This window comes from Oryx dammah, unplaced genomic scaffold, assembly GCF_014754425.2.
Source record: "Oryx dammah isolate SB20612 unplaced genomic scaffold, SCBI_Odam_1.1 HiC_scaffold_19, whole genome shotgun sequence".
Taxonomy (NCBI): Eukaryota; Metazoa; Chordata; class Mammalia; order Artiodactyla; family Bovidae; genus Oryx; species Oryx dammah.
Window position 1 is genome coordinate 30,189,324 of NW_024070203.1, and position 26,796 is coordinate 30,216,119.

The window sequence follows — 26,796 nt, forward strand, 5'->3', positions numbered from 1 at the left end:
TGTACAACTTGAGAGTTGTGAGTTAAGTTTTATTTGAGGCAAAATGAGGACTGCAGCCTAGGAGGCAGCATCTCAGATAGCTCTGAAAGACTGCTCCAAAGCAGCAGTGGGGGAAAGTCAACATGTAAGATTTTGGTGAAAGTGGAATTCAATACCATGAAGCACTCATTTTACAAAAGGCTTTTTGTCAGTCATGAGGATCTGGTGTCACCATGAAGGGATTTAGTGCTTCTCTAGATATGAGGAGATGCAAGGACTGAGATCATAAAATCTGTTCCTAAAAACATCCAGCTAGCTAAAGGCCTGTCCCACCAGATTCCCTGGGGCGCAGGGTGCCTCACTCCACTGTGAACTCCCTCAGGGGTTGCTGAAGATCGACAGCTATGGCAGCAGGGGGGTCAATCTCTGTGGAGGCAGATGGCAAACGCCTTTGTTGTTCTGTCAGTGGCAGTGCTCTTGGTAGATGCCAATTTGTATTTGACATGGCCCCCTTGTGGTCGTAATTCTGACCATACTTTGCTCCTGTGTTGCTGGGAAGGCTCGTTCCCAGGTCTGAAGAAGGTTTTTGTTGATAAGACACTCAATGTGCTATTACTGGACTAGGTCTTAATAGTCAAAAATCTCTGGACACCTGTCTTCTAGTTATGGTCCAGGAAAGTATTCACCCTTGTTGCATCTTTTCATACCTAGCGTTACACTATTACAATCATTGATCATATATTGAGCTATACATTTGATCAACTGCTTCAAGTCTAGTCATCATTTTTGTTGGAGGCTCAGTCATACACTTGGTAATACAAGAAATAATAATCTTGTGAAACAAGCAAAATACAAATGGTAGAGTTAATGACACTAGGGAATGGGACATGACTAAGCGACTGAATTGAACTGAACTGAACCCCATTGACGGCAGACACATACACACACACACAAGCTGCTAAATGGTCATACCAGTAGAATACAGATCTTTGACCCACTGGGATCATACCAATGGTAGATTGGTTAGAGTTACCTCTAATTCATTAACATGTATGACCTTAAATTCATGGGAATCTCAGGCTATACCTTCGTATCCATCCCTGTAGATGTGAAGGCCATAAATTAGTGCCACAAATCCACTGCATACAATCACTCTCTCTAAGGGTAAAAATAGACATAGTTTATAAAGTACCCAGACTTGTCTCATAATTACCAGGTTGATAATTTTTAGTATGATTTAACCCTTCCCAACATAGAGGAGCTTTTAAACTTAAATGACCATAGGCGGGTGTTAACCTTGTAGATCCACTCCATAATTGTGGGAATTTTCCTTTCATAGATGAGAGGTTAATTTTTTTTATTGAGATTTAACTCATCACTCCGATTGAGTTTAAATGACCCTAAGAGGAAACTTAAATCTATGGCTAAAATCCCCAGAACAGGTATTGGCCAGGTGAGAGAATCCCATCTAGTAATATCATGAAGATAGAACAGGACTGAACACTCATCTAAAATGAATTTCCTGGTGGGTATCCCTAGAGAACAGAAATCCAACAAGTTAACCCAGAAGTACTAGACTTAGGTAATTGGCCACAACCAAACAATTGGATTGGGGTTTAAACTAGCATAGAATCGTGTCCATGAAGAAAACATCTGATGGATAGTCATAGGTCCAAGGAATCAAGAAAACATCACAAATGATCATAAAAGTCAGATCAGCATCTTGGGCCAGCTGTCTGCTTCTGATGTCATCTTCTTCTCATCCTAGTGTAGTGTAGTTTCCTCTGTTTGAGCAATGTTTTAAGGTGCATTTGAGGTCAGCAGGCCTCTCTATAGACCAGTCCAGCTTAGGAGCCTTTGGAAGTGGGAGTTAACCCAAAAGTCAATTTCCCTTCAATTTCACTGGGCGTGAGCTAGTTAACAGTACCTGATAGAAAGGTCCTTCCACCCAGGTTGGAAACAGTTCCTTAAATTATGTCTTCCAGTCTTGATTGCAGGTCATGCATGAGTCATCTATTCTTTATCCAAAGACAGATTACTAAGATAAGCTTCAGAAACAACCCTAGAGTGTCCTTTAATAATGCAATTAAATTTTGCATTAATATACAGTCAGCAAAAACAAGACTGGGAGCTGACTGTGGCTCAGATCATGAACTTCTTATTGCCAAATTCAGACTTAAATTGAAGAAAGTGGGGAAAACCACTAGACCATTGAGGTATGACCTACATAAAATCCGTTATAATTATACAGTGGAACTGAGAAATAGATTTAAGGGACTAGATCTGATATAGACAGAGTGCCTGATGAACTATGGATGGAGGTTCATGACATTGTACAGGAGACAGGGATCAAGACCATCTGCATAGAAAAGAAATGCAAAAAAACAAAATGGCTGTCTGAGGAGGCCTTACACATAGCTATGAAAAGAGAAACGAAAAGCAAAGGAAAAGGGAAAGATATAAGCATCTGAATGCAGAGTTCCAAAGGAGAGATAAGAAAGCCTTCCTCAGTGATCAATGCAAAGAAATAGAGGGAAACAACAGAATGGGAAAGACTAGAGATCTCTTCAAGAAAGTTAGAGATATCAAGGGGACATTTCATGCAAAGGTGGGCTCAATAAAGGACAGAAATGGTATGGACTTAACAGAAGCAGAAGATATTAAGAAGAGGTGGAAAGAATACACAGAAGAACTGTACAAAAAAGAGCTTCATGATCCAGATAATCACGATAGTGTGATCACTCACCTAGAGCCAGACATCCTAGAACGTGAAGTCAAGTGGGCCTTAGAAAACATCATTACAAACAAAGCTAGTGGAGGTGATGGAATTCCATTTGAGCTGTTTCAAATCCTAAATGATGATGCTATGAAAGTGCTGTACTCAATATGCCAGCAAATTTGGAAAACTCAGCAGTGGCCACAGGACTGGAAAAGGTCAGTTTTCATTCCAATCCCAAAGAAAGGCAATGCCAAAGAATGCTCAAACTCCCGCACAATTGCACTCATCTCACATGCTAGTAAAGTAATGCTCAAAATTCTCCAAGCCAGGCTTCGGCAATACGTGAACCGTGAACTTCCAGGTGTTCAAGCTGGTTTTAGAAAAGGCAGATGAACCAGAGATCAAATTGCCAACATCCGATGGATCATCAAAAAAGGAAGAGAGTTCTAGAAAAACATCTATTTCTGCTTTATTGACTATGCCAAAGCCTTTGACTGTGTGGATCACAATAAACTGTGGAAAATTCTTCAAGAGATGGAAATACCAGACCACCTGACCTGCCTTCTGAGAAACCTGTATGCAGGTCAGGAAGCAACAGTTAGAACTGGACATGGAACAACAGACTGGTTCCAAATAGGAAAAGGAGTACATCAAGGCTATATATTGTCACCCTGCTTATTTAAGTTATATGCAGAGTACATCGTGAGAAACTCTGGGCTGGAAGAAGCACAAGCTGGAATCAAGATTGCTGGGAGAAATATCAATAACCTCAGATATGCAGATGACACCACCCTTATGGCAGAAAGTGAAGAGGAACTAAAAAGCCTCTTGGTGAAAGTGAAAGAGGAGAGTGAAAAAGTTGGCTTAAAGCTCAACATTCAGAAAACAAAGATCATGGTATCTGGTCACATCACTTCATGGGAAATAGATGGGGAAATAGTGGAAACAGTGTCAGACTTAATTTTCTGGGCTCCAAAATTACTGCAGATGGTGATTGCAGCCATGAAATTAAAAAACACTTACTCCTTGGAAGGAAAGTTGTGACCAACCTAGATAGCATATTGAAAAGCAGAGACATTACTTTGCCAACAAAGGTCTGTCTAATCAAGGCTATGGTTTTTCCAGTGGTCATGTATGGATGTGAGAGTTGGACTGTGAAGAAAGCTGAGCGCTGAAGAAGTGATGCTTTTGAACTGTGGTGTTGGAGAAGACTCTTGAGAGTCCTTTGGACTGCAAGGAGATCCAATCAGTTCATCCTAAAGGAGATCAGTCCTGGGTGTTCATTAGAAGGACTGATGCTGAGGCTGAAACTCCAATACTTTGGCCACCTCATGCAAAGAGTTGACTCATTGGAAAAGACCCTGATTCTGGGAGGGATTGGGGGCAGGAGGAGAAGGGAACGACAGAGGATGAGATGGCTGGATGGCATCACCAACTCGATGGACATGAGTTTGAGTGAACTCCGGGAGTTAGTGATGGACAGGGGCCTGGGATGCTGTGATTCAAGGGGTCACAAAGAGTCGGACACGACTGAGCTACTGAACTGAACTGAACTGAACAACAAAGAACTATCCAGGAAATGAGTCTTAGTAGATACAGACCCCCATTAACAAACTGGGATTTAACATTCATTGAAACATCTTTTTCTTTCTAAAATCACCGTCATTTTTACCAAATATAACCAAATTAAGACTTGTTTGTAATATAGGTCTGGTAGCAATAAACTTGGCCTGGTGATTTATATAACCATAGTTGATCATAGACTTTTTTGCTTTGCTGACGCTATAAAAGTCTCAGACTGAACTTTTAAAATAAAACCTTTCAGGGATAGGAAAGTCATGCCAAAGATTTATCACAGATTTTGCTAACAGATCTAAGTGAATGCCTCCCTTCTCAAGGTCTCAGATTCCTTCCAGTTCCTTCAGATTTCTGTACCTGTTAGTGAGATAACCTTCCTAACTTATCTGATAAAGTTATTGGAAAATAAAGTTTAGTCTGGAGGGTTCAGAAAGAAAAGATAAATGTTTCAGTTTGTTTATAAAATATAATTATCCAAATTACCATCATAATTAGTTTGAGGGGAAGGTTTTTCTTAAACCTGGAAAACTAGAAACCATAAAAGTTGTAAGTATATTCACCAGTTCATTCAGTCCTTTCATTAACCTTTGTGAAGTCCTCAGGTTTTTCATCAGAATCTTTACCCAGTTCAGAAACTGGTATTTATCCAAAAGTCCTTTCTATAAATCTTGAAGAGGAAGCATTTTTGCGAAACTTGGTTAGTGCTATGACAATATTTTGAAATAGTAACCAGAATTATGCCTGATAACATTTTACCCAAACATATTAAAATTTTAGGAACTCCACACAGTTTCTGCTGCTGCTAAGTTGCTTCAGTCGTGTTCGACTCTGTGCGACCCCATAGACGGCAGCCTACCAGGCTCCCCTGTCCCTGGGATTCTCCAGGCAAGAACCCTGGAGTGGCTTGCCCTTTCCTTGTCCAATGCATGAAAGTGAAAAGTGAAAGGGAAGTCGTTCAGTCATGTCCAACTCTTAGTGACCCCATGGACTGCAGCCTACCAGGCTCCTCCATCCATGGGATTTTCCAGGCAAGAGTACTGGAGTGGGGTGCTTCTAGGATAGCTGTATTAGTAACATATTACCATACAGTATAACCTGAGACTTATTACTCACTTGACAATACTTCCCATGTAATTCTGTATACAAAATGAACCTAATTAGTGTAATATCTCTCTTTGGGATGTTTTAGGGGCTCTCTGAAACATGCCAAAGTTAGCTAGAAATCTTCTTCATTAGAATGATTTAAGAAGCCTTGTCAACAAATATCAAAAAGGTTTAGAACACTTAGTCAGATAGGACTATAGGTCATTGTGAAACAATACTGTTCACCTAGTCAAAGTCACAATAAAGAATTTCAGAATAAATCATTTAAGAGATAAAGAAACTTAAATCTATTATCAAAGGCAGTTCAATATCTAAAGAAAAGGTCTCCTCTTAATAGAGAGAAAAGCTAAATTCAAGTGTTTGCAGCAGCTTACTTTATTTAAAAGGTAAATTTAATTAACTGTATTTTAAACTTAGTCCTAACCACATATATATACAAAACTCTTTCCTCATGGTTCACTTTTCACAAACCTTATTACTTTCTGTACCCGTCACTGTGTTCTTCCATCCTAAAAAGCCACCTGTAAGTCAGACTTACTTTCTTTCCCCATCACAAAATGCAATTCCATTCCTCATACCTTCTCTACCAAAAACATACTTCCTACTTCCCTTAAGCAACCAAGAACTAACTTTTATATTAGCATTTTATAGATAAATAAATAAATACCAATGATAATTTCTAAAACTTTTGTTTTCTTAGAGAACATTTTAGAATGGCACCAAACATCACTTATTTTTAATCCCATATCACTTTAGTTTCTCTGTAAGAGGTAATTAGTGTTTAGTAGTAAATGTTTCAAAATCTTATTTTATTTGGAAATAACTTAGCTATTCAATAGACTTCCAACACTTAGTTTAGTACAACCCTTAGAAGTTCAAGTTACCCCAATCTGGAGATACTATTTTAGACACATATTCCTAAAGAGCACAATTATTTTTAATAGAGTCTATCTAAAGGCTCATATCTCATTTACATTTTTTAGAAGTTTCTTCACTTGAGGTAATTTTGTTGCTGACAAACTTGTAACAGATATAATAATATTTAACTTATATTGAACCTAGGTACAATGAAAATATTCTGCTTAATGTTAAGTACTCTTAGACATGTCTACATTATTTAGATCAAGAAATAAGAACTGATATCAGGTATTTAACACTGAATATTTCCCATTTCACATGAACCTGAAATTCATTTAGGTTAATTTCTCTTGTATTTAGAATTATTTGATTTGCAAGCACTTACGTTTTTTTTTAAGGCCAATTAGATTAGAGCTCGAGAAGGTGTTGGAACCCCACTCCAGTACTCTTGCCTGGAAAATCCCATGGACGGAGGAGCCTGGTAGGCTGCAGTCCATGGGGTCGCTAAGTCGGACATGACTGAGCAACTTCACTTTCATTTTTCACTTTCCTGCACTGGAGAAGGAAATGGCAACCCACTCCACTGTTCTTGCCTGGAGAATCCCAGAGATCGGGGAGCTTGGTGGGCTGCCGTTTATGGGGTCACACAGAGTCGGACACTGAAGCAACTTAGCAGCATCAGCAGATTAAAGCTCATTTACAAACTGATCTCAGCGATCAGCAATATTATAAAAAAAAAAAAAATGAAGACACACAGAGACATACATACATACAAATAGACAGAAGAGAGTTTTCCAAACTTAGTTATGAATAAAAAAATGGTTTGAGTAAGATTTTAAAAGGCTTTGTTCCCCTTTTTGTTCCTTTTGATTTCAGGAATTAGATATGGTCTAGATAAGTGATCCAGAGAGCTCTGGACTAAAGGTATAGGAGGAGTTATTTCCTCAGGGCAAGAATTCTTAAAGAGATAATTTTTTTTTTTCAAGCTTTCTCTGGAGTCTAAAGAATATTGTAACCACATTGTCAAAAATTGTATTTTTTTGTGTGACCATAGTTTTATAGCTGAAATTTAGACCAGATAGTGCTCAACTTGGCCCTGATAACAAGGGCAGATTGGCCCCGGCAGAGCTTGTCCCTCTGGAGAAGTAAGGGTCTTAGTTTGATCAGCCCCTGGCTGTTGATTACAGGAGGAAGTCCTGGACTTATGGGAACTTCAGCCTGTTTTCCTACCCTATGTCAGTAAAGATCTAATATTTTTAGGCCATTTTTCTTGTCATTGGATTATAGCTATAGATTGACCAACCAGTCATTTAAAAAATTTTCCCAAGGGGTTCCCAGGTGGGGTGTGGAAACTTAGAGTGAGCAATTCACATATTAGCTCAAACAGTTTGTACCAGATGTCTGTGCACTCAAACCAAACCAACAAACCAAACTGAACCAGAACTTCACCAGCCAGGAGTCACACTCCAAATGAAACAAAAACCAAAGAGATGCCCAGAAATCAAAAGCCAAGTGGCAAGAGTGCTCCAAAAAAGCAAAAACCAAATGGCATAAATGCCAAACGTGACTTCCCAGTTCCACTAGACCTGTGACCAGGCAAAGTCAGTGGTAGCAGCCTTCTTAGTTCTGATAGTTTCAAGCAATTTCTTGTTGATTTTCTGCAAACAAGTTACTGTATCATTTTCTGTTTTAGAAGCTTCTAGATACCAGTCAAAGCACAGCCAGCCTTTTCTAATTGTGCATGCAAAAATATCAATTTTAGAATATCATAAGAACCCCAACTTGGCCATTTTAGGCTGAGATCTCTTTTAGTATAATTTCTCCAACTAACTAGGTCCTTTCAAGTATGAGCTCCATATGTATTGTACATGAATCTGGCTAGAGTGTTAGTCAGTGGGTGGCTTTCTGATATCCCTTTGTTTCTGTTTTTGAGAGATTCTGTTTTCCATTTTAAGCTGAATTTGTCAGGGATAAAAATCACTAGTGAACTTATGTAGTGGGCCCACGTGCTGCTTGTGAGCTTAACTCCTCCAGGAGTCACCCCAGAGTCATTCAGCTCATCTTGCGTGTCTCGGATTCTGCCTCCAGCCATCTAAGACCACCGTGGCTGCTCAGGTTGCTGAATGGCCAGTCCTTATGTGCGACCCCTGGACCAGCAAGTATTTTAATTAATGAGTGGGATTCCCTATGGGACCACTGCACGGTATGAGGACTAGGCCTCCACCACTCCCATCAATTTCTCAGTCCCCTGAGAAAACCGAAAGCAGCCAGGAGGAGTCTTGTCCCTTTTCTTCAGAGCAAAGCTCTCCTGTATTTTCCTCACTTTTATCCTGACAAATTCTATAATGGCAGTCAAACTGAGGGGAAGTGTCAGATGAGCCTCTTACTTAACCACTCAGCCAAGACCATTTGAGTCCCTACAACGGAGTGACCTCAGCATATCTCAGCTGAGCCCCAGGTATTATTCCTCGACTTTTTCCCAGTTGAGCCCCCCTACCCAGTACCTTTCCACTGGGTGGGCAATTCTCCTGGCATCTTTCGGCCAGCCCCCAACCCAGCATCTTTTGACCAGGTAGGAATTACTCAGTATCTTTCAACTGAGCCCCATTCAGTGTCTAGACCATGAGTGGGTATGCCCGGAATGTTTCACCCAGCCGCGCCCCCCTCTGCCCCCCCCCCCTCACCCCCCTGCCTCGGTATCTTTCTTACTAGGAGGGAGCAGGTAACCTGCTCCACCACCAAATAAAACTCAGAATCTCAACCAATATGGGAGATTCAAGAACGAGGAGAGACTTACCCAAATTCGTCTGTACTCCCCGAGGAGTCAAATGGGTGCAGGGGGCTGCTGCTGGTACCAAAGCTCCTTGTGGAGTCCAGTCAAAGGAAAGAAGTCCACTCTGGGTCACTTTGATGGTCGCCATAACTGTCGACTAAAAAAAGATCTATAACTAGAGAGTTGTGAGTTGTTTTATTTGGGGTAAAATTCAACTCTCAAGTTGTACATCTTTTTTCGACAGTAATTAGCTGGTCTGTGTTAATCATTTCACTCTGTATATCAAATCACCATGGTGTGCCTCATATACATATAATTTTTATTAAAAATTTAAATAAAAAGAATATACAAGTAAGGGGCCTCTGAACAGAGATATAGGACTAACAAAATCATCCACACCCACAATACTTTTGCAAGAGAGAGACAAATAAAAAGAGCAAATATCCAAATGCAGAAACGATTTGCCTTAACCATAGAATTTAGCAGTAGTGTTCTTAGCAAGTATAGTTGCTTACTAATACTGGTAGAATATTGAATATTATTCAATGTTGTAATATTGGTTATAATATTTTATTTATCTTCTGGTACAATAATGAATAAATAGAGGTTCCAGTAGAATAATGAATAAATAGAGCCATTGCTCTAAGTGTCCCTCTGCAGTTTTTACTTGCTTAAGATAGGCTTCCCAGGTGTGGTGAAGAAGCTGTCTGCTGATGCAGGAGACGTGGGTTTGATCCCTGGGTGGGGAAGATCCCCTGGAAGAGAACATGGCAACCCACTCCAGTATTCTTGCTTGGAGAATACCCATGGACAGAGGAGCTTGGTGGGCTACAGGTCATAGAGTTGCAAAAAGGCATACATGACTGAAGCGACTGAGCATGTCCACATGCAAAATGGGTGGTGAAAAATTATGAGTGCTTATTAAAAATGAAGAACTCTAGAATTTAGAAGATTCGCTGAGCCCGGCAAATGGACCATCCAGGACACAACTGGATAGATCTTGAGTATTTAACACTTCTTCCAAGAGAAGTGAAAAAGAGAAGACCACAGAACAACTGTAGAACTATGTCTTTATCACAGTGTGATCTGGAGGAAGGAGATAAGGATGTAAAGCTCCCTTTCCACAGAGGGAGGTATTGAGGGAAAGAGAAAGAAAATGAATGGCCAAGGGGGGCAGACTCAGGCCTGCTGAGAGTCTCTTTACACTCAGCAGGTGGGCGATCATTTGTAATCACCTCCCCCATTGATCTAAACAGTTTCCGGTGGCAATTTAGTGGGGGGACCGCCTAGGACTGGGAAGGGAAATTGGAAGAAAGAAAAGCACACACACACACACCATTTAACACAATGGTGCTTATATTGCATGTCTTGCTTTCAGAGCTTACTGTTGTGGTCCATGGGCGAGTTGGAAAAGAATTTCCAGACAGGAGGCAGAATGAAAGGAGAATAAAGTTTATTAGAGTGGGGGAGGGAAGAGTCACTGCCAGCACATCAGGCTGGCTTCCTGATAGGGAGAGCCCACATTGAACATGGGTCATTGGTCCATTTTTATAGCCAGGATACAAGGAGCTGGATAGGGGTCTTTGTAGGTCATTTGCTGATTGGATGAGATTTGAATACTGGTTGGGGGGTAAGAGTAAGGCAAATGCCTTCTCCCTATATGGGGTAGGAAAGAAGACAGGTTATAGTGCTCAGGAGGGCCTAAAAATTCTTAAATTGTTACAACATGGGGGAGGGAAGAATGACAAGGGCCTGGTTTTTTCTTTTCCAATTGTTCTTTCGTCCTTGGGACATGCACTTAAATATGAATTGGTATCTTAAGATTATAAAAATTCAGTTCCATGCCCTCTTGTCTTTCAGACCCTCCCCCACAGCCCTCATGGAATCTCCTTCTGCTGTCATGGAAAGTACCAAAATAAAAAATCTGCCATCAATGGTTCAATCTTTTCAGATTGAAACTGAGAACTGAAAGAAGCCTAGACATTGCCTTTGGGGAGAGTCTAGTCTTGGAGTGCTTGAATAGTCAATAAAAATGCCCATAACACTGTTTTATCTTGCCAGGATCATTCATTCTCATTACCCAGCGTCTCCCCAGTTATTGTCAAGTGAAACAGTCACTAGGGTGCCTCTAAATGTAAAAGTTAGGCAGGATTTGCATTGTGATAAAAAGGTTCAATGGGATGGAGATCCCTTGACACCTAGATTCTCCTGCATTTTAAAGGCTGTTTGCCGAGGACCTTTCTTTTTGCAGGCTGTTAACAGTCCAGGGATGGGTCACAGCATAATTGACCATTTGTGTTTCCCAGCTTAGGGGCCTGGTGGTGAATGTGGCTTCTAAGCCAAGAGCAGGGCCCCACCCCAAACAAATTTGGCCTTAAAAGCAGGTCTCAAAAAAAAAAAAAAAACAACTTACTTCATGTTTGCCAAATACTCTAACATAAACACTCCTCATTTTTGGAAAGCGAGATAGAGCAGAGCCCTACTGCTTGTTTTCCTCTCAGTTCTCTCCTGTCAGTGAACAGGAAAGAAACCCAGGCTCAGGCCAGAATGTATTAACTGACCAGCGTATTCAGAAACTAATGTCATTATCACAGGGATTACACAATACCAAAGGATATCATCAGAAATCCTTGGACATACAATTTGACATAAAAATACATTTATTTATGTATTAGACATTGATATACACACAGATTCACACTCCTACGTAAATCACCATTTATAGGTATTTTATATACTTGGAAGGACTTCCCTGGTGGTTCAGCTGGTAAAGCGTCTGCCTACAATGTGGGAGACCCAGGTTCGATCCCTGGGTTGGGAAGATCCTCTGGCGAAGGAAATGGCAACCCACTCCAGTACTCTTGCCTGGAAAATCCCATGGACGGAGGAGCCTGGTGGGCTACAGTCCATGGGGTTGCAAAGAGTTGGACACGACTTGGAAGAGATTTTAAACGAAAAGTGAAGAAAACTATTTTGTAAAGAAGAGTTGTTTTTCACTAATCATTCTCTGAGCTAATTCATATATTGTATTTCATCCAAAGAAGTTTTTTTTTAAAAAAAAAAATTGAAATAGAAGGGAAAGAAACAAGCTTTTATTGAGACCAACTTATTTCCTTTTTCTCCATTTTTAATTTTATATATTTAGTAAACATTTACATAGTACTTACTATGTACCAGGCACTATTCTGAGCACTCTGTAAATACTAACTTGTTTAATCTCCCAACAACTCTATGAAATATGTATTATTATTATCCCTATTTAACAGATGAGGACACTGAGTGTAGAGAGGACAAATAACTTGCCCAAGGTCACAGGGACACCAGCGGTCAAGGTTGGAATGCTGGCTGGGCATTCTGTCTGTGAACCCTGAGGTCTGTGCTCTTGATTGCTTCACCCTCAGGTGAAAACTTATTTAATCTCATAAAAATCTTCCCAAATGAGGAAGCTAAGGCACAGAGAGTTTATATAACTTCTCTATTTAAATTTTGCCAAATTTGAACAAAAACGGTGCAAGTTAGGACAATAGTACTAACACAGATATTTTCACATCAAATTTATCTTCTTTCTTTTAAAATTGACACCAACCCCTATTCAATATGCTTGTAGTCTCAACTGGCATTTCTTGTGTATCTGGTGAGCAACATGGTCCCCAAAGGTATATCATCCAATGCTCCTCCAGACCCCTCTGTTCACCAGTTAGAACAGCTGACTTACTAATTGCCTCATTCCCACTTAAGATTTAATAGAGTTTTGGAAAAAAGTAAAGTCACACATTAACCACCAGCTTATTGTAAAATGGTGTGAAAATTCAACTGGTAATAAAATACTTTGTTAGGCACACTCACAGTGCATCTGCTGTGTTATAGGTTGACTAGTCTCTAGACAGAAAACCTCTTCTGGAAGAAGACTCAAAGTTTGCTTTCATTTGATTTTAAGCTAATAAGTAAGAAACAAATGATGTTACCAAAGAGATATGTTTCTAACATTAAAATAAGGAGGCTATGTTTTCATTCACACAGACACATTGCAGAATTTCTAGAGGAATGTTAAAGCAACAAAGATAAAATCTTGCTTGATGGTGATGGCACTGAATCCATGTTTACAATTGGCAATGGTGATACCAGGTCACATTTCATTGTCTTCAGTGTGTCTTCTTCTCAAACCCTACTGAGACCACCATAGTTCAGGCTTTCGCCTTTCTCATTTTCTGACCCTGACCCCTTCCCTATTTAATTTCTACACCAAGGGGAGATTGAGCTTTTTGGAACACATAAAACTTGATGTCACTTTCTGTTTAGAAAAGCTGTGTTGTTCCGTAGCATCTTGAAAACCAAGTCATAATTTAGAGGAGCATTTGGACTTTCTACCACTTTACTCTGAATCAACCTCTTACATTTCCCAAATGCATTCTTTCACACATATATGCGTTGCCGTGTTCTGTTCCCTTACCTGGACATGGTACCCACCTCGTGTCTTCACCTGATCTGGCCAGTTGCTTATTATCCTTCAAGTATCATCTCCAGTTTACTCTGAAGACTTTTTCTGATCTCCCTCCTTGTCTGCATTAGATGATTTTCTGAAACATCTCATAGCACCATGTTCTTACCTCTACCATACAGCCAATTATTTGTTCTTTTAGAAACTATTAAAAATCTACAATTATGTGACTAAGTGTCTGTGCTCTCCAATAAATGTGAACTCTTGTAAGGCTGTCAAAATTTTAAGTTTTATCTTTCAATACCCAGCAGCTGTGATAGTGTCTGACGCAGTGATCACTAAGTGCTAAATGAATGGCTAAATCTCTAGAATCCACATACACATAAAAGAAATATTATACAACCAGAGAAACACATTGAATTATATATAACTTGCTATTTAAGATTGTTGGGGGAGAGCAGCCTTACTTATGATATCAATGGGAGAGTATCACACAGCCGTAAAATACTCCTTTGTAATATCGGTATTTGCAAGTATCTGACATTAATTGGGAAAATTCTCAGTCATTATAACTTCAAGTATTTCTTCTGTTTCTTTCTCTCTTTCTCTTCCTTCTGATATCCCCATTATATATATGTTATACATTTAGCAGCTGTTCCACAGTTCTTTGATTTTCCATTCTTATTTTTTTGGGTTTTTTTTTTTTTTTTTAATTTCTCTTTGCTTTTCAGTTTTGGAGGTTTCTGTTGAGAAATCCTGAAGTACATAGATTCTTTCCTCAGCCATAGCCACTCCATTACTAAACCCATTAAAGAGGTTCTTCATTTCTGTTACAATGCTCTTCATTTCTGACATTTCTCTTCTGTTCTCAGAATTCTCATCTCCCTGCCTGCATCACACACTTGTTTTTGCATGTTGTTTACTTTATCCATTAGTGGCCTTAGCATGTTAATCACAGTGGTTTTAAGTTCCCAATTTGATATTTCCAACATCTCTGGCACAGCTGAATCTGGTTCTGATGGGTGCTTTCTCTTCAAAGCATACATTTTCTCATAGTATGTCTTACATTTTTCTCCTTTATATCTGAATGTGATTTACTGGGTAAAATAAATTGCTGTAAATAAGCCTTTATAAAGGGTTGGTAAGATTGAGAGAGTGAACACATTCTATAGTCTAATGATTAGATCTCAATACATTAGAGGGCCAGTGCCCTTGGACTGTGAATTTCACACTTGCTTTTCACTTTCCCCTCCTTCTCAGGTGGACAGGATGGCAAGAGTGGGCCAGAGTTTGGCATTTCCCTTCCCACACATGAAACGTTGAAGTTGGCTGGGGTCAAATATTTTCTTTCCCCAGTTCAGCTGGGCTCTGATAAAATCCCAGCAGGTTAGGCTCTGATTAATGGCACCTCACTCCAGTACTCTTGCCTGGAAAATCCCATGGACGGAGGAGCCTGGTAGGCTGCAGTCCATGGGATCGCTAAGTCAGACATGACTGAGCAACTTCACTTTCCTGCATTGGAGAAGGAAATGGCAACCCACTCCAGTGTTCTTGCCTGGAGAATCCCAGGGACGGGGGAGCCTGGTGGGCTGCCGTCTGGGGGATCACATAGAGTCGGACACGACTGAAGCGACTTAGCAGCTTAGCAGCAGCAAGTAGTTTCTACTGAAGGCAGACCATGTTAAGAAAGACAGATTGTTTTGAGAGATTTCAAACTGGTTCTTTTTGCCCTCGTCCTGCCAGAGCAGAAGAGGATTTTTCTCTGATATTTTCTATGAGAGCCTGATAGAGCCTTGAAGGTATGACTCACAAAAGTGTATGGTTCTCCTGATGATGAAATCTCCCTGGGGTTATGTCTCAGACTGGTCTACACTGAGTCTCTAGCAACTCATCAGTCAAAGTTCAGGTTGCTCTACCTTGGCATTGGTTCCTGCAAAGATTTCTACTGAAGTCTCTTTCTTTGCCTAGTGACGTCTCCAGTTTGGGGACACAAGTTTGCCCTGTGATCTCATTTTTCTAAGAAGAGTTGTTAATTTTTCATTTTGTTTATCTTTCTACTTATCATTCAGATTATCTTTTAAAATTAATTTTAAATTAAAAAGTGAAAAAAATTGTAACTATTCTAAGTATCACTGTCTTTTAGAATAATAATGTAAAGAAACGTTTGAAAGTTCCTGGCAACAGCTTAAGTGGAGTTATCATTTTAAAACTTGACTGAGTTCATCACACACCACTATGTGTACTTATAAATTCTCTAGGTGTGTGTTTGTTTAGTCTCTATTGTCCATATTAGACTGTAAGCCCCCTAAATGGTGCCAGAACTTACTACTATAGTCAGTCAGTCAGCACAAAAAAGTAGGAAAGAAAATGTTTCCTTTCAGTTTCAACTTCTGAAGATGATGGAGTAATTACATAACTCCAAAAACACCAGATAAATGGATATATTTGAAAATATCAGAGATCTGTAGAAACATCCAAAGAAGAAAAAGACATTTCAGAGGTGAGCTGTTGATCTGGCTCTCCCTGGAGTATTTATTTGCTGACTTTACACTACAGCTTCGGCTCTCCTGGTGGCTCAGTTGGTGAAGAATTTGCCTGCAATGCAGGAGACCTGGATTCAATCTCTGGCTTGGGAAGATGCCCTGGAGGAGGCAATGGCAACCCACCCCGGTATTCTGGCCTGGAGAATTCCATGGACAGAGGAGCTTGGCAGGCTTCAGACCTCTTCAGACCACAAGAGTTGGACATGACTGAGTGACTAATACCATACTATAATCTAGAAACCTGAGCTTTTCCTGAGAAAATTCCTGCGTGCATGCTAAGTCACTCCAATCGTGTCCAACTCTTCATGATCCCATGGACTGTAGCCCACCAGGCTCTTCTGTCCATGGGATTCTGTAGGCAAGAATACTGGAATGGGTTTCTATGACCTTCTCCAGGGCACCTTCCCAACCCAGGGATTGAACCTGTGTCTCTTACATCTGCATGCATAGGCAGGTGAGTTCTTTACCACTAGTGCCACCTGGGAAGCCTGAGAAAGGTCCTACAAGGGGGCAGAGAAATCAGGACAGCTTAGGGGAGTTGAAATAACAGAAGTGTCAAAATTGGAGAACTAAAGGACATGAAACATGGAGCCTGTCTCCGTCAAAAACTTCTAAAAGACAATAAAAATTCTTAGTAGCTCTCATGATTAATAAGGAATACATTATCCAGGCTTTGCTGCTTAATTCTTCCAAAAATTTAAGAAAGAGCACTAATTTTACACAAAATCTTTCAGATATTGGAAACAGAGAGATTACTTCCAAGCAATTTTTATTAAGCCAGAATAATCTTTATACCAAAACATAACAAGATTATCATAAGAAACAAAAATTTATGGGCCAAACTCTCTCATGAATATTGATATGAAAGTTCTAAAGAAAATATTACTAAATGAAGCTCAGTGATATAAAAAAATGTATAATATTTTCTATCCATATGTCTTCAATAGGAGAATGGATAAGCTGAGGTATGTTTACACATTGAAAATACTATACAGCTGTGAGCACAAATGTGCTATTAATACAACAACACTTACATAACTAATCAAATGTTGAGTGAAGAAAAAGCCAATCACAAAAGATTGTACACTGTCCATTTATGTAATGTTCAGGAACAATTCTAATCTAATGGTTGAGGTCAAGATAAGACTAACCCGTGGGAGGATAGTGACCACATGGGTGTATAAGCATGTCTTTTGGGAAGTAAGTGACATTCTGTTTCTTGACCTAAGAATTATAATTATGGTGTGTTCAGATTTAAACCAGTCTTCCCAGGTGGCGCTCATGGTAAAGAACCTGCCTGACAATGCAGGAAATCAAAGAGACCCAGGTTCAGTCCTTGGGTTGGGAAGATTCCCTGGAGAAGGAAATGGCTACCTGCTCTAGTATTCTTGCCTGGAGAATCCCATGGACAAAGGAGCCTGATGGGCTACAGTCCATGGGGTCACAAAGAGTTGGACATGACTGAGCAACTTAACATGTATGCACATTTGAACCTGCTTTAGGAAATTCTCTGGAGGTCCAATGGTTAGGACTTCATGCTTCAACTTCAGGGGGCCTGGGTTCAATCCCTGGTTGGGGAACTAAGATCTGCTGACTGCACAATGCAGTCAAAACAAAATAAAGGCCATCCAGCCTTGTTCAATCAATCAATATCAATCAACCAGCTCTAGACTTAGGCTTTATAAGTTGTTCTGTATGTGTGTTATATTTCTACTGCCAGAAAACACCCAATACATCTGGGAACTACATGGTTGTCTGTTTTTTTTTCTTTTAGGTTCATTTTGAACTCTTTTTTTTCTAAAATTCAGCATTACAGATTCTCAGATGGATCCTCTGCACCCCAGTGATGTAGGTATGAATTTGGCTTTGCCATCACTATCTGGCGATTTTAAACATATTCCCTAAGGTCTGTTCTCTTATCTCCTTCCAGCTCCCTCAGAAAACCCTTCGTGACGTTGGACTTTAGACAGTTGCACAATCCTTTTATTGTCAGTTTTGGAATGAAGCGTTATGCATCACTAGCTCTGTGCATGCATTGTGAAGTAGAATTAATATCCTCTGTGTTGTTTAGTCTATATTTCATTGGCTAGCTGCCTAGAATGACGAAGGAAATGGCCGGAAAATGTACTCCTTCCTCCTTAAAAAAAAAAAGAATAAACTCTGGCATTACGTTTACTGCAGGGAAAATTAATAAATGACTTTTAGTGAAAGGAATAAAAGAAGATCTCATACTTTTAGGGTCTTGATTGCACAAAAGAAAAAGTACTTCATGCAGACACAGTTGTAGTCAAGCCACATTATCACTATGTCTGGTAATTTACAAATTGAGAGATGATATTCACAGGCAATGGTTGTATCACTTCAAACCTTAATGCAAAGTTAATTTGTATACTTGGGTTATGTTCTACAGCATCTCAGATAATATTGATGACACTAATGATATTACTTACAATGGCTCTCTGGAAATTCATGAATATACCTCTTAAGTAAGCTAAGTTTTATAAAGACTTTTATCCTATTATACACTGCAAAATAGTTCATTGTAAATTGAGCTGCGTGTGTGTGTGCATGCGTGCCCAACTATGCAAACTCAATTATTAAGTGTCAAGGGAAAAGATTAAAATACATGATTTTCCCCATAAATTGTTTTTGATAATCCCAGCAACTAAGGAACAACAATCCCCTTTTGAGCTGAAGTTGCATACAGTTTTCAGTGCCCTAAATATTCTTCTTTTAAGAGGTGAATTTATTAATCCTATACACAGGACAGCTTTTAGGAGGAAAGGACCCTCCTTGATGTTTGTAAGGACATGATGCATGTTGTATAGCATCGAACACTCTGTTAGCTATAGTTTTGTTCTTTGAGATCCTTACTGTCTCCTTTATCTAGCAGATACACAAGGACACATTTAAAATGAAGTCATGGATGCAACAAACTTTAGATCTTAGTATGAGCTCTTTTCAATTTTTTAAAGTTTTTTTCAACCTTTTACTTTATATGGGAGTAGAGCCAACGAACAATGTTGTAACAGTGTCAACTGAACAGCAAACTGAAAATCGCTCAATCCTGTCCAGCTCTTTGCGATCCCATGGACTATACAGTCCATGGAGTTCTCCAGGCCAGAATACTGGAGTGGGTAACTTTTTTTCTTCTCCAGTGGATCTTCCCAACTGAGTAATCAAATCACAGTCTCCTGCATTGCAGGTGGGTTCTTTACCAACTGAGCTATCAGGGAAGCCATGGACATCACCAGAGGGTCAATGCCCAAATCAGATCGATTATATTCTTTGCAGCCAAAGATGGAGAAGCAAAAGATATTAAGAAGAGGTGGCAAGAATACACAGAAGAACTATACAAAAAAGATCTTCATGACCCAGATAACCACAATGCTGTGATCACTCACCTAGAGCTAGACATCCTTGAATGGAAAATTAAGTTGACCGTATAGAGCTTCTCCATCTTTGGCTGCAAAGAATATAATCGATCTGATTTTGGCGTTGACCCTCTGGTGATGTCCATAGCTCAAAATTCTCCAAGGGAGGCTTCAACAGTACGTGAACCATGAACTTCCAGATGTTCAAGCTGGATTTAGAAAAGGCAGAGGAACCAGAGATCAAATTGCCAAGATTCGCTGAATCATCGAAAAAGCAGGAGAGTTTCAGAAAAACATCTATTTTTGCTTTATTGACTATACTAAAGCCTTTGACTGTGTGGATCACCACAAACTGGAAAATTCTGAAAGAGATGGGAATACTAGACCACCTGACCTGCCTCCTGAGAAATCTGTATGCAGGTCAAGAGGCAACAGTTAGAACTGGACATGGAACAACAGACTGGTTCCAAATCAAGAAAGGAGTACGTCAAGGCTGTATATTGTCACCTGGCTTATTTAACTTATATGCAGAGTACATCATGAGAAATCCCTGGCTGAATGAAGCACAAGATGAAATCAAGATTGCTGGGAGAAATATCAAACACCTCAGATATGCAGATGACACCACTTATTCAGAAAACTAAGGTCATTGCATCTGGTCCCATCAACTTCATGGCAAATAGATGGAGAAACAATGGAAACAGTGAGAGACTTTATTTTTTGGAGCTCCAAAATCACTGCAGATGGTGACTATAGCCATGAAATCAAAAGATATTTGCTCCTTGGAAGAAAAGCTATGACCAACCTAGATAGCATATCAAAAAGCAGAGACATTACTTTGCCAACAAACATTCATCTAGTCAAAGCTATGGTTTTTCCAGTAGTCATGTATGGATGTTGAGAGTTGGACTATAAAGAAAGCTGAGCGCCGAAGAATTGATGCTTTTGAACTGTGGTGATGGAGAAGACTCTTGAGAGTTCCTTGGACTGCAAGGAGATCCAACCAGTCCATCCTAAAGGAAATCAGTCCTGAATATTCACTGGAAGGACTGATGCTGAAGCTCAAACTCCAATACTTTGGCCACCTGATGGAAAGAACTGACTCATTGGAAAAGACCCTGATGTTGGGCAAAATTGAAGGCACAAGGAGAAGGGGATAACAGAGCATGAGATAGTTGGATGGCATCACCACCTCGATGGACATGAGTCTGAGCAAGCTCCAGGAGTTGGTGATGGACAGGGAGGCCTGGCGTGCTATAGTCCAGGGGGTCGCGAAGAGTCGGACATGATTGAGTGGCTGAACTGAACTGAACAGGAAAGGGACTCAGCTATAACATATACATGTATCCATTCTCCCCCAAACCCCCCTTCTATCCAGGCTACCTAAGGTGAGCTGTTTTAAAGACAGGTGCAGTTTAGGTTGGCTTCCCTGTGGCTCAGTGATAAAGAATCTGCTTACCAAGACAAGAGATGCAAGTTCAATTCCTGGGTTGGGAAAATCCCCTGGAGAAGAAAATGACACCTCACTCCAGTATTCTTGCCTGGGAAATCCCATGGACAGGGGAGTCTGGTGGCCTGCAATCCATGGGTTGCAAAGAGTCTACTTAGCAACTGAGCATGCACATACCCAGTTTAGGAAGCATACAATTTAGAGGAAGAAAGTGACATTATTAGAACTGCGGTTGTAGCAAAGAAATAATTACCTGCTTTTTCAGACTGAGGGGAATTTAGATTTGTAAAAACCATCAGTGCTAGAAAGAGATATTTCACTCAGACTGAACCTGAACATCTCAGACATTAAGCACCATGAATTCCCTGCTCACTGAGCTAAGATGTTGGGTATATCATGTCGGCCCTATGAAACTACCACAATGAGTCACTGCCTTTCCTCTCGTGAGCTAGTCCTCTGGACTTTTCGATCTGATTTCCCATTTTTTACAAAAATAATAGTTACTGGGTTTTGCTTATTTTTAAATATTTATTTATTCGGCTGTGTCGGTTCTTAGTTCCAGCTTGGAGGAATCTTAAGTTGTGGCCTGTGAATTCTTAGTCAGGGTATGTGAGATCTAGCTCACTGACCAGGTATTGAACCTGGGCTCCCTGCATTGGGTGCTTAGAGTCTTAGCCATTGGACCACCAGCAAAATCCTTGGTTTCCTATGTTTATTGATGGCTTATTCAATTCTATCCCAATATAGCTTTGCTCTTTGCTGGCTTCTCTCTGACTCTGCACTTGGTTTAGGAGCTCATACTGAGAGGGTTTCCATCATTCTTTCCTCTCTCTGAAGATCACTCTACCAGTTGTGAGCAGAGTCGTGTTCTTCTCTCCATTTACAAGCATCTTTTTGGTGCCCAATGCCCTCTCAGCTTTTTGCAGCCCAGTCCTCCTCTGTGGTCTCTTGGACACACTGAGAAACAATATTTTCCAACATTTGTTTTGATGCCAAGCTTCCTGCATTCAAATCCAGGTCCCGTTATGCATTGAGTACAACTTCACATACATTACTTAACATCTCTCTCTCTGCCTCATTTTCTTCACCTATAAATTAAGCCTAATGATATTTATCTTGGAGTTTTTAGTGAATTCAATGAAACTGCGTATGCAAAGTGCTTAGAACAGTGTTGGGTATCTAGTAAGTAGCGAATGAATATTGTTCTTAATCATATGATCACCTTGGTCAATAACCCAGGAGCACCCAAGCCTGAACTATGTGAATATAATGACATCTGGTACTTAATAGAGGCCATATGTTTGTATAAAACCAGTAAAAATCACATCAGGAAAATTAAGGAGTAAGATGATATGGAGAGAAGGTTTAGCAAGAAGCAGAGTGGCCAAGGTCTGAGAGAGGGCAAGAAGGGGAATAAGAGCTGATTCTGACTCCTCTCTATCCTCCTCAATATCAGCAACTTATATTAAAAACTGAGCAATCTTCAGTCAGGGTTTCCTCTCAAGTGTGGATGGCACAATGGTGAAAGGAAAAGTCATCGAGTCAATGGGAACAGGATCCCAATCAAGTTTCTTGCCTACTCTGAGACTGCTAAGATAAAACAAAAATTTAAAAAATCATTTTAGGAGGTTTATCAGAAAATAATCTGTGATAACTGAGAAGAAATAGGCTTGTCTTATATACCTCCATCCCATTCATCATGTATTAACTCCCAGATTCTAATCTTACAGGTTCAATGGATCAGCCTCTCCTACTTAAACCCTGGGGTTTCCATTATCATCCTGGTAACAGGAATTGCTTTAGAGATAAGAAGGTTTTAAGCCATGCTAATGAATTTAAAGTCACTAACTTTGGAATAGAGGCAGCCACTTCCCCACTGTGATAGAGAAACTGCTTGTTATCATTTTGCCACCAAGGTGGTGGTGGGCGGAGGCAGACAGGCTGCCTTAAAATCAGTTAACTGAGACAATAGTTCAGCCAAGAAAGGCAGAGACAGAACCTCTGTGACACTTGTAAAGTTAATTAAGCAAGCAGGCTGTTAGACTCTTGTGGCTCTAATGCCCTGGTGTAAGCAAATCAACATCTAAGCATGGAGATGCCTCAAGGTTATAAAATCAAAACTAAGAATAACTAGTCACAAACAGCCAAACAGGCTTTAAGCTATAGCCAATCAAGTCATTTCCTTTCTTCCCCACCACACTTTCTCCACATTTTCTTGTCCCTGGTTCTTGTCACTGAATGTTCCTACCCATTTGTGATCTGGTGCTGGCCAATTGGAATCAATTTTTACTCAAATAAACCCTTAAAAGTTTATATGCTTCAATTTATCTTTCAACTCACTGCTTGTGTCTTTTGATGTAACCATAAATGAAGAAAACCCCAGCTTAAATTTGCCAGTGCAAATTTCCCTTTTCTTAAACGATTCTAAATTGGAGTTTGTCTTCTTCATTCAAAGAGGGTTGCCTAATACAGAGATCTACTGATAAAGATGTAAAGCTGTCCTTGCTTGATCTCCAAGCCTAGTTATCACATGTCTCTGAAGTTTACAGGACACCCATACTAGCAAAGCCTCTTCTGTGGCCACAGATTTAGTCTCATGTCACACCTCATAACTGCCCCATAATCACACCATCTCCTCTTGCTCATCTCCAGGCCTAGGGTAAGAAGCCATTGATCATAAAAAGCATTTGTGACGGTGCAGGAAGGAAGGAGTCCTGCAGGAAGTCTGCACTAAATCAAATATATACTCTCATCAGTGCCTTAAAACCTCTATCACCTAGATCTCTGCTTTTATGTCTGCTGATCCTTCTCAATACATATTTTCCTAATCACTACTATTTACCCTGCCAGGACAATTCCTGACTTGCTTTTCTGATTAATCTATTCTTATAACATAGACATCTATCCAGAGATATTCTAACCAAAAACACTTTGTCATAAAGCTAATGAGACATGTTTACACACATATGTCTACCTTTTAGTTCTGTTTGCATACATGTCTTATAGTTGATAGCATATAACATGACTCTGATTCCATTGTTGCTAATCTTGATCAATTTCTTTCCTTTCTGGAAGTGTCAAGACATATATGGCACTCTGACATCACATGGAAAGGAGAAATTTCTAGCCCCTTTCATCACTAGTGAGGGGAAAAGTAGATAAAAGTAATATGCAAAATTTTGACAAAGACCTTTAACAAAATACAACACCCAATAGGATATATGTACCATTTTTTATGTGACTCAAATATCCTACTTCCTTTTCAATTAGAAAAAGATAAATTAAAATTTTTTCTACCTTATGTATTTTTCTTCTGTCATTCAGCCCCAATTGGCTAAAATGCTAAAATATAATTATATATCTTACATTTCAATCCAAAATATGCTTACTATAAAAGTGGCAGGAAAGAGTCAAGATGTTTTGAGTACCTGTTTAATTCAGTGGTTACATTTTTAAAGTTTTGGAAGAGATTCTTTTTTGAACATCTGCTAAAAATGTTCAAAATGGTTTCGGTCCTGATTTTGCCACTTAATGTACTATATGATCTAATGGATAACACTAAATAAATTTGTTTCTTTGGCCCTGTTTCCCCATTGAAGAAGTGAGTCATTTCTAAAATTTTCCTCTAGCCCTATCTCTCTCTGATTCTGAAATTTAGAAGAGAAAAAAAAAAAATTGCACTCTATTTTTTAATTGGTCATTTAACTAAAAAGACATAGTCCATTCTCTTTCACCCTAGTTCATCCTACTAATTAAAAAAAATCAATCCAGGCTAAAATGATAACCCAAATGAAACCAAGAACTTACATATACACAAATGTTCACAATACTAAAAAGAAAACAACAAACCCTGAAAATAAGGGGGGAGTAAATAAAGGAGGGTCGGGGGATATTTAATCAAATTAGTTGTATCTTCAATGAGACATTGTTGCCCATGCTGTGCCTTGTTCCAAAAAAAAAAAAAAAGTCGTTACTAAGATCAGTGTCCGGGCAAGGGATTAATCTCCAAAATTTACAAATAGCCTATGAGGTTTAAAATCATCAAAACACACATCCCAATCAAAAAATAGGCAGAAGACATAAACAGACATTTTTCAGAAGAAGACATATAGACCAAGAGGCACATGAGAAGATGTTTAATATCACTGATTACTGTGTGCATGCTTAGTTGCTTAGCCGTCTCTGACTCCCTTGACCCATGAGCTGTAGCCCTCCAGGTTCCTCTGCCCATGAAACTTGCCTGGCAAGAAAACTAGAGTGAGTTCCAGTTTCCTCCTCCAGGGGATCTTTCTAACTCAGAGATGGAACATGCGTCTGTTGTGTGCTCTGCATTGGCAGGTGGGTTCTTTACCAGTAGTGCCACTGCAAAACTAGAATGAGATACCACATGTCAGCATCATCAAAAATCCACAAACAATAAATGCTGCAGAGAATGGAGAGAAGGGAACCCTCCTACACTGTTGGTGGGAATGTAAATTGATGCAGCCACTACGCAGAATAGTATGGTCATTCCTTAAGAAACTAAAAACAGAGGTACCATATGACCCTGCAATCCCACTTCTGGGCACATATTAGGAGAAAAATATGGTCCAAAAGGATATATGCACCCCAATATTTGTTGCAGCACTGTTTGCAATAGCGAAGACATGGAAGCAAACTAAATGTCCATCGACAGAGAAATGGATAAAGATATGGTAATTAATACATACACAAAATGGAATATTACTCAGCCATGAAAAAGAATGAAATCATGCCATCTGCAGCAACATGGTTGGACCTAGACATTGTTACACTGAGTGAAGTAAATCAGACAGAAAAGGAGAACTATTGTATGACATTCCTTATATGCAGAATTTAAAAAGAAATTATACAAATGAAAGAAAAAAAAGTTAAGTCACTCAGTTGTGTCCGACTCTTTGTGACCCCATGGACTGTAGCCTACCAGGCTCCTCCATCCATGGGGTTTTCCAGGCAAGAGTACTGGAGTGGGGTGCCATTTCCTCCTCCAGAGGATCTTCCTGACCCAGGGATCGAACCTGGGTCTCCCACATTGCAAGTGGACACTTCACTGTCTGAGCCACCAGGGAAGTTATAATAAAATAGAGACAAACTCATGGACTTAGAGAACCAACTTATGGTTGCCAGGTGGGGAAGGATGATGGGAAAAGATAGGGAATTTGGGATTGACATGTACACACTGCTGTATTTTAAATGGATAACCAATAAGAACCCACTGTAAAACACATACCCACTTCTGCTCAATGTTATGTGGAAGCCTGGATGGGAGGGGAGTTTGGGGCAGAATGGATACATGTATATTATGGCTGAATCCCTTTGCTGTCCACCTGAAACTATCACATTATTAATTGGCTATACTCTACTACAAAATAAAAAGTTTAATTTAAAAAAAGAGAATGGAAAAAATCGTGTTATAATCAATTGTCACTTCCTGTTAGTCACAGGTAAACCAAAGGGATTTTTGACTTCCCAATGTATACCTCTTCAATTGCAAGTCAGTAAGAAAGTTCTGTTCTTCAGGAAATCATATCAGATGGCTTTTATTTTAGAAAGAAATTTTCAGGGACTAGGGCATGGACACTTCCCTTTTTTAAATCATTTATTTTAAATTCTTATTTATTTACTTTTGGCTGTGCTGGATTTTACTGCTTCGTGGGCTTTTCTCTAGCTGCAGAGAGTGGAGGCTCCTCTCTAGTTGCAGTGCATGGGCTTCTCACTGCAATGGCTTCTCTTGTTGCAGAGCACAGATTCTAGGGCACACAGGTTCAGTAGCTGTAGGGCACAGCCTTTGTTGCCCTGTGATGTGTGGGATCTTCCTGAACAGGAACAGAACCATTGTCCCCTGCATTGGCAGGTAGCTTCTTAACCACAGGACCACCAGGGAAGTCCCATACTTCTTTCTTAATGTGCAAGTAGGCTTGGTAAATCTATCATTGCAATGCTGATGTTACTCTATATTTAC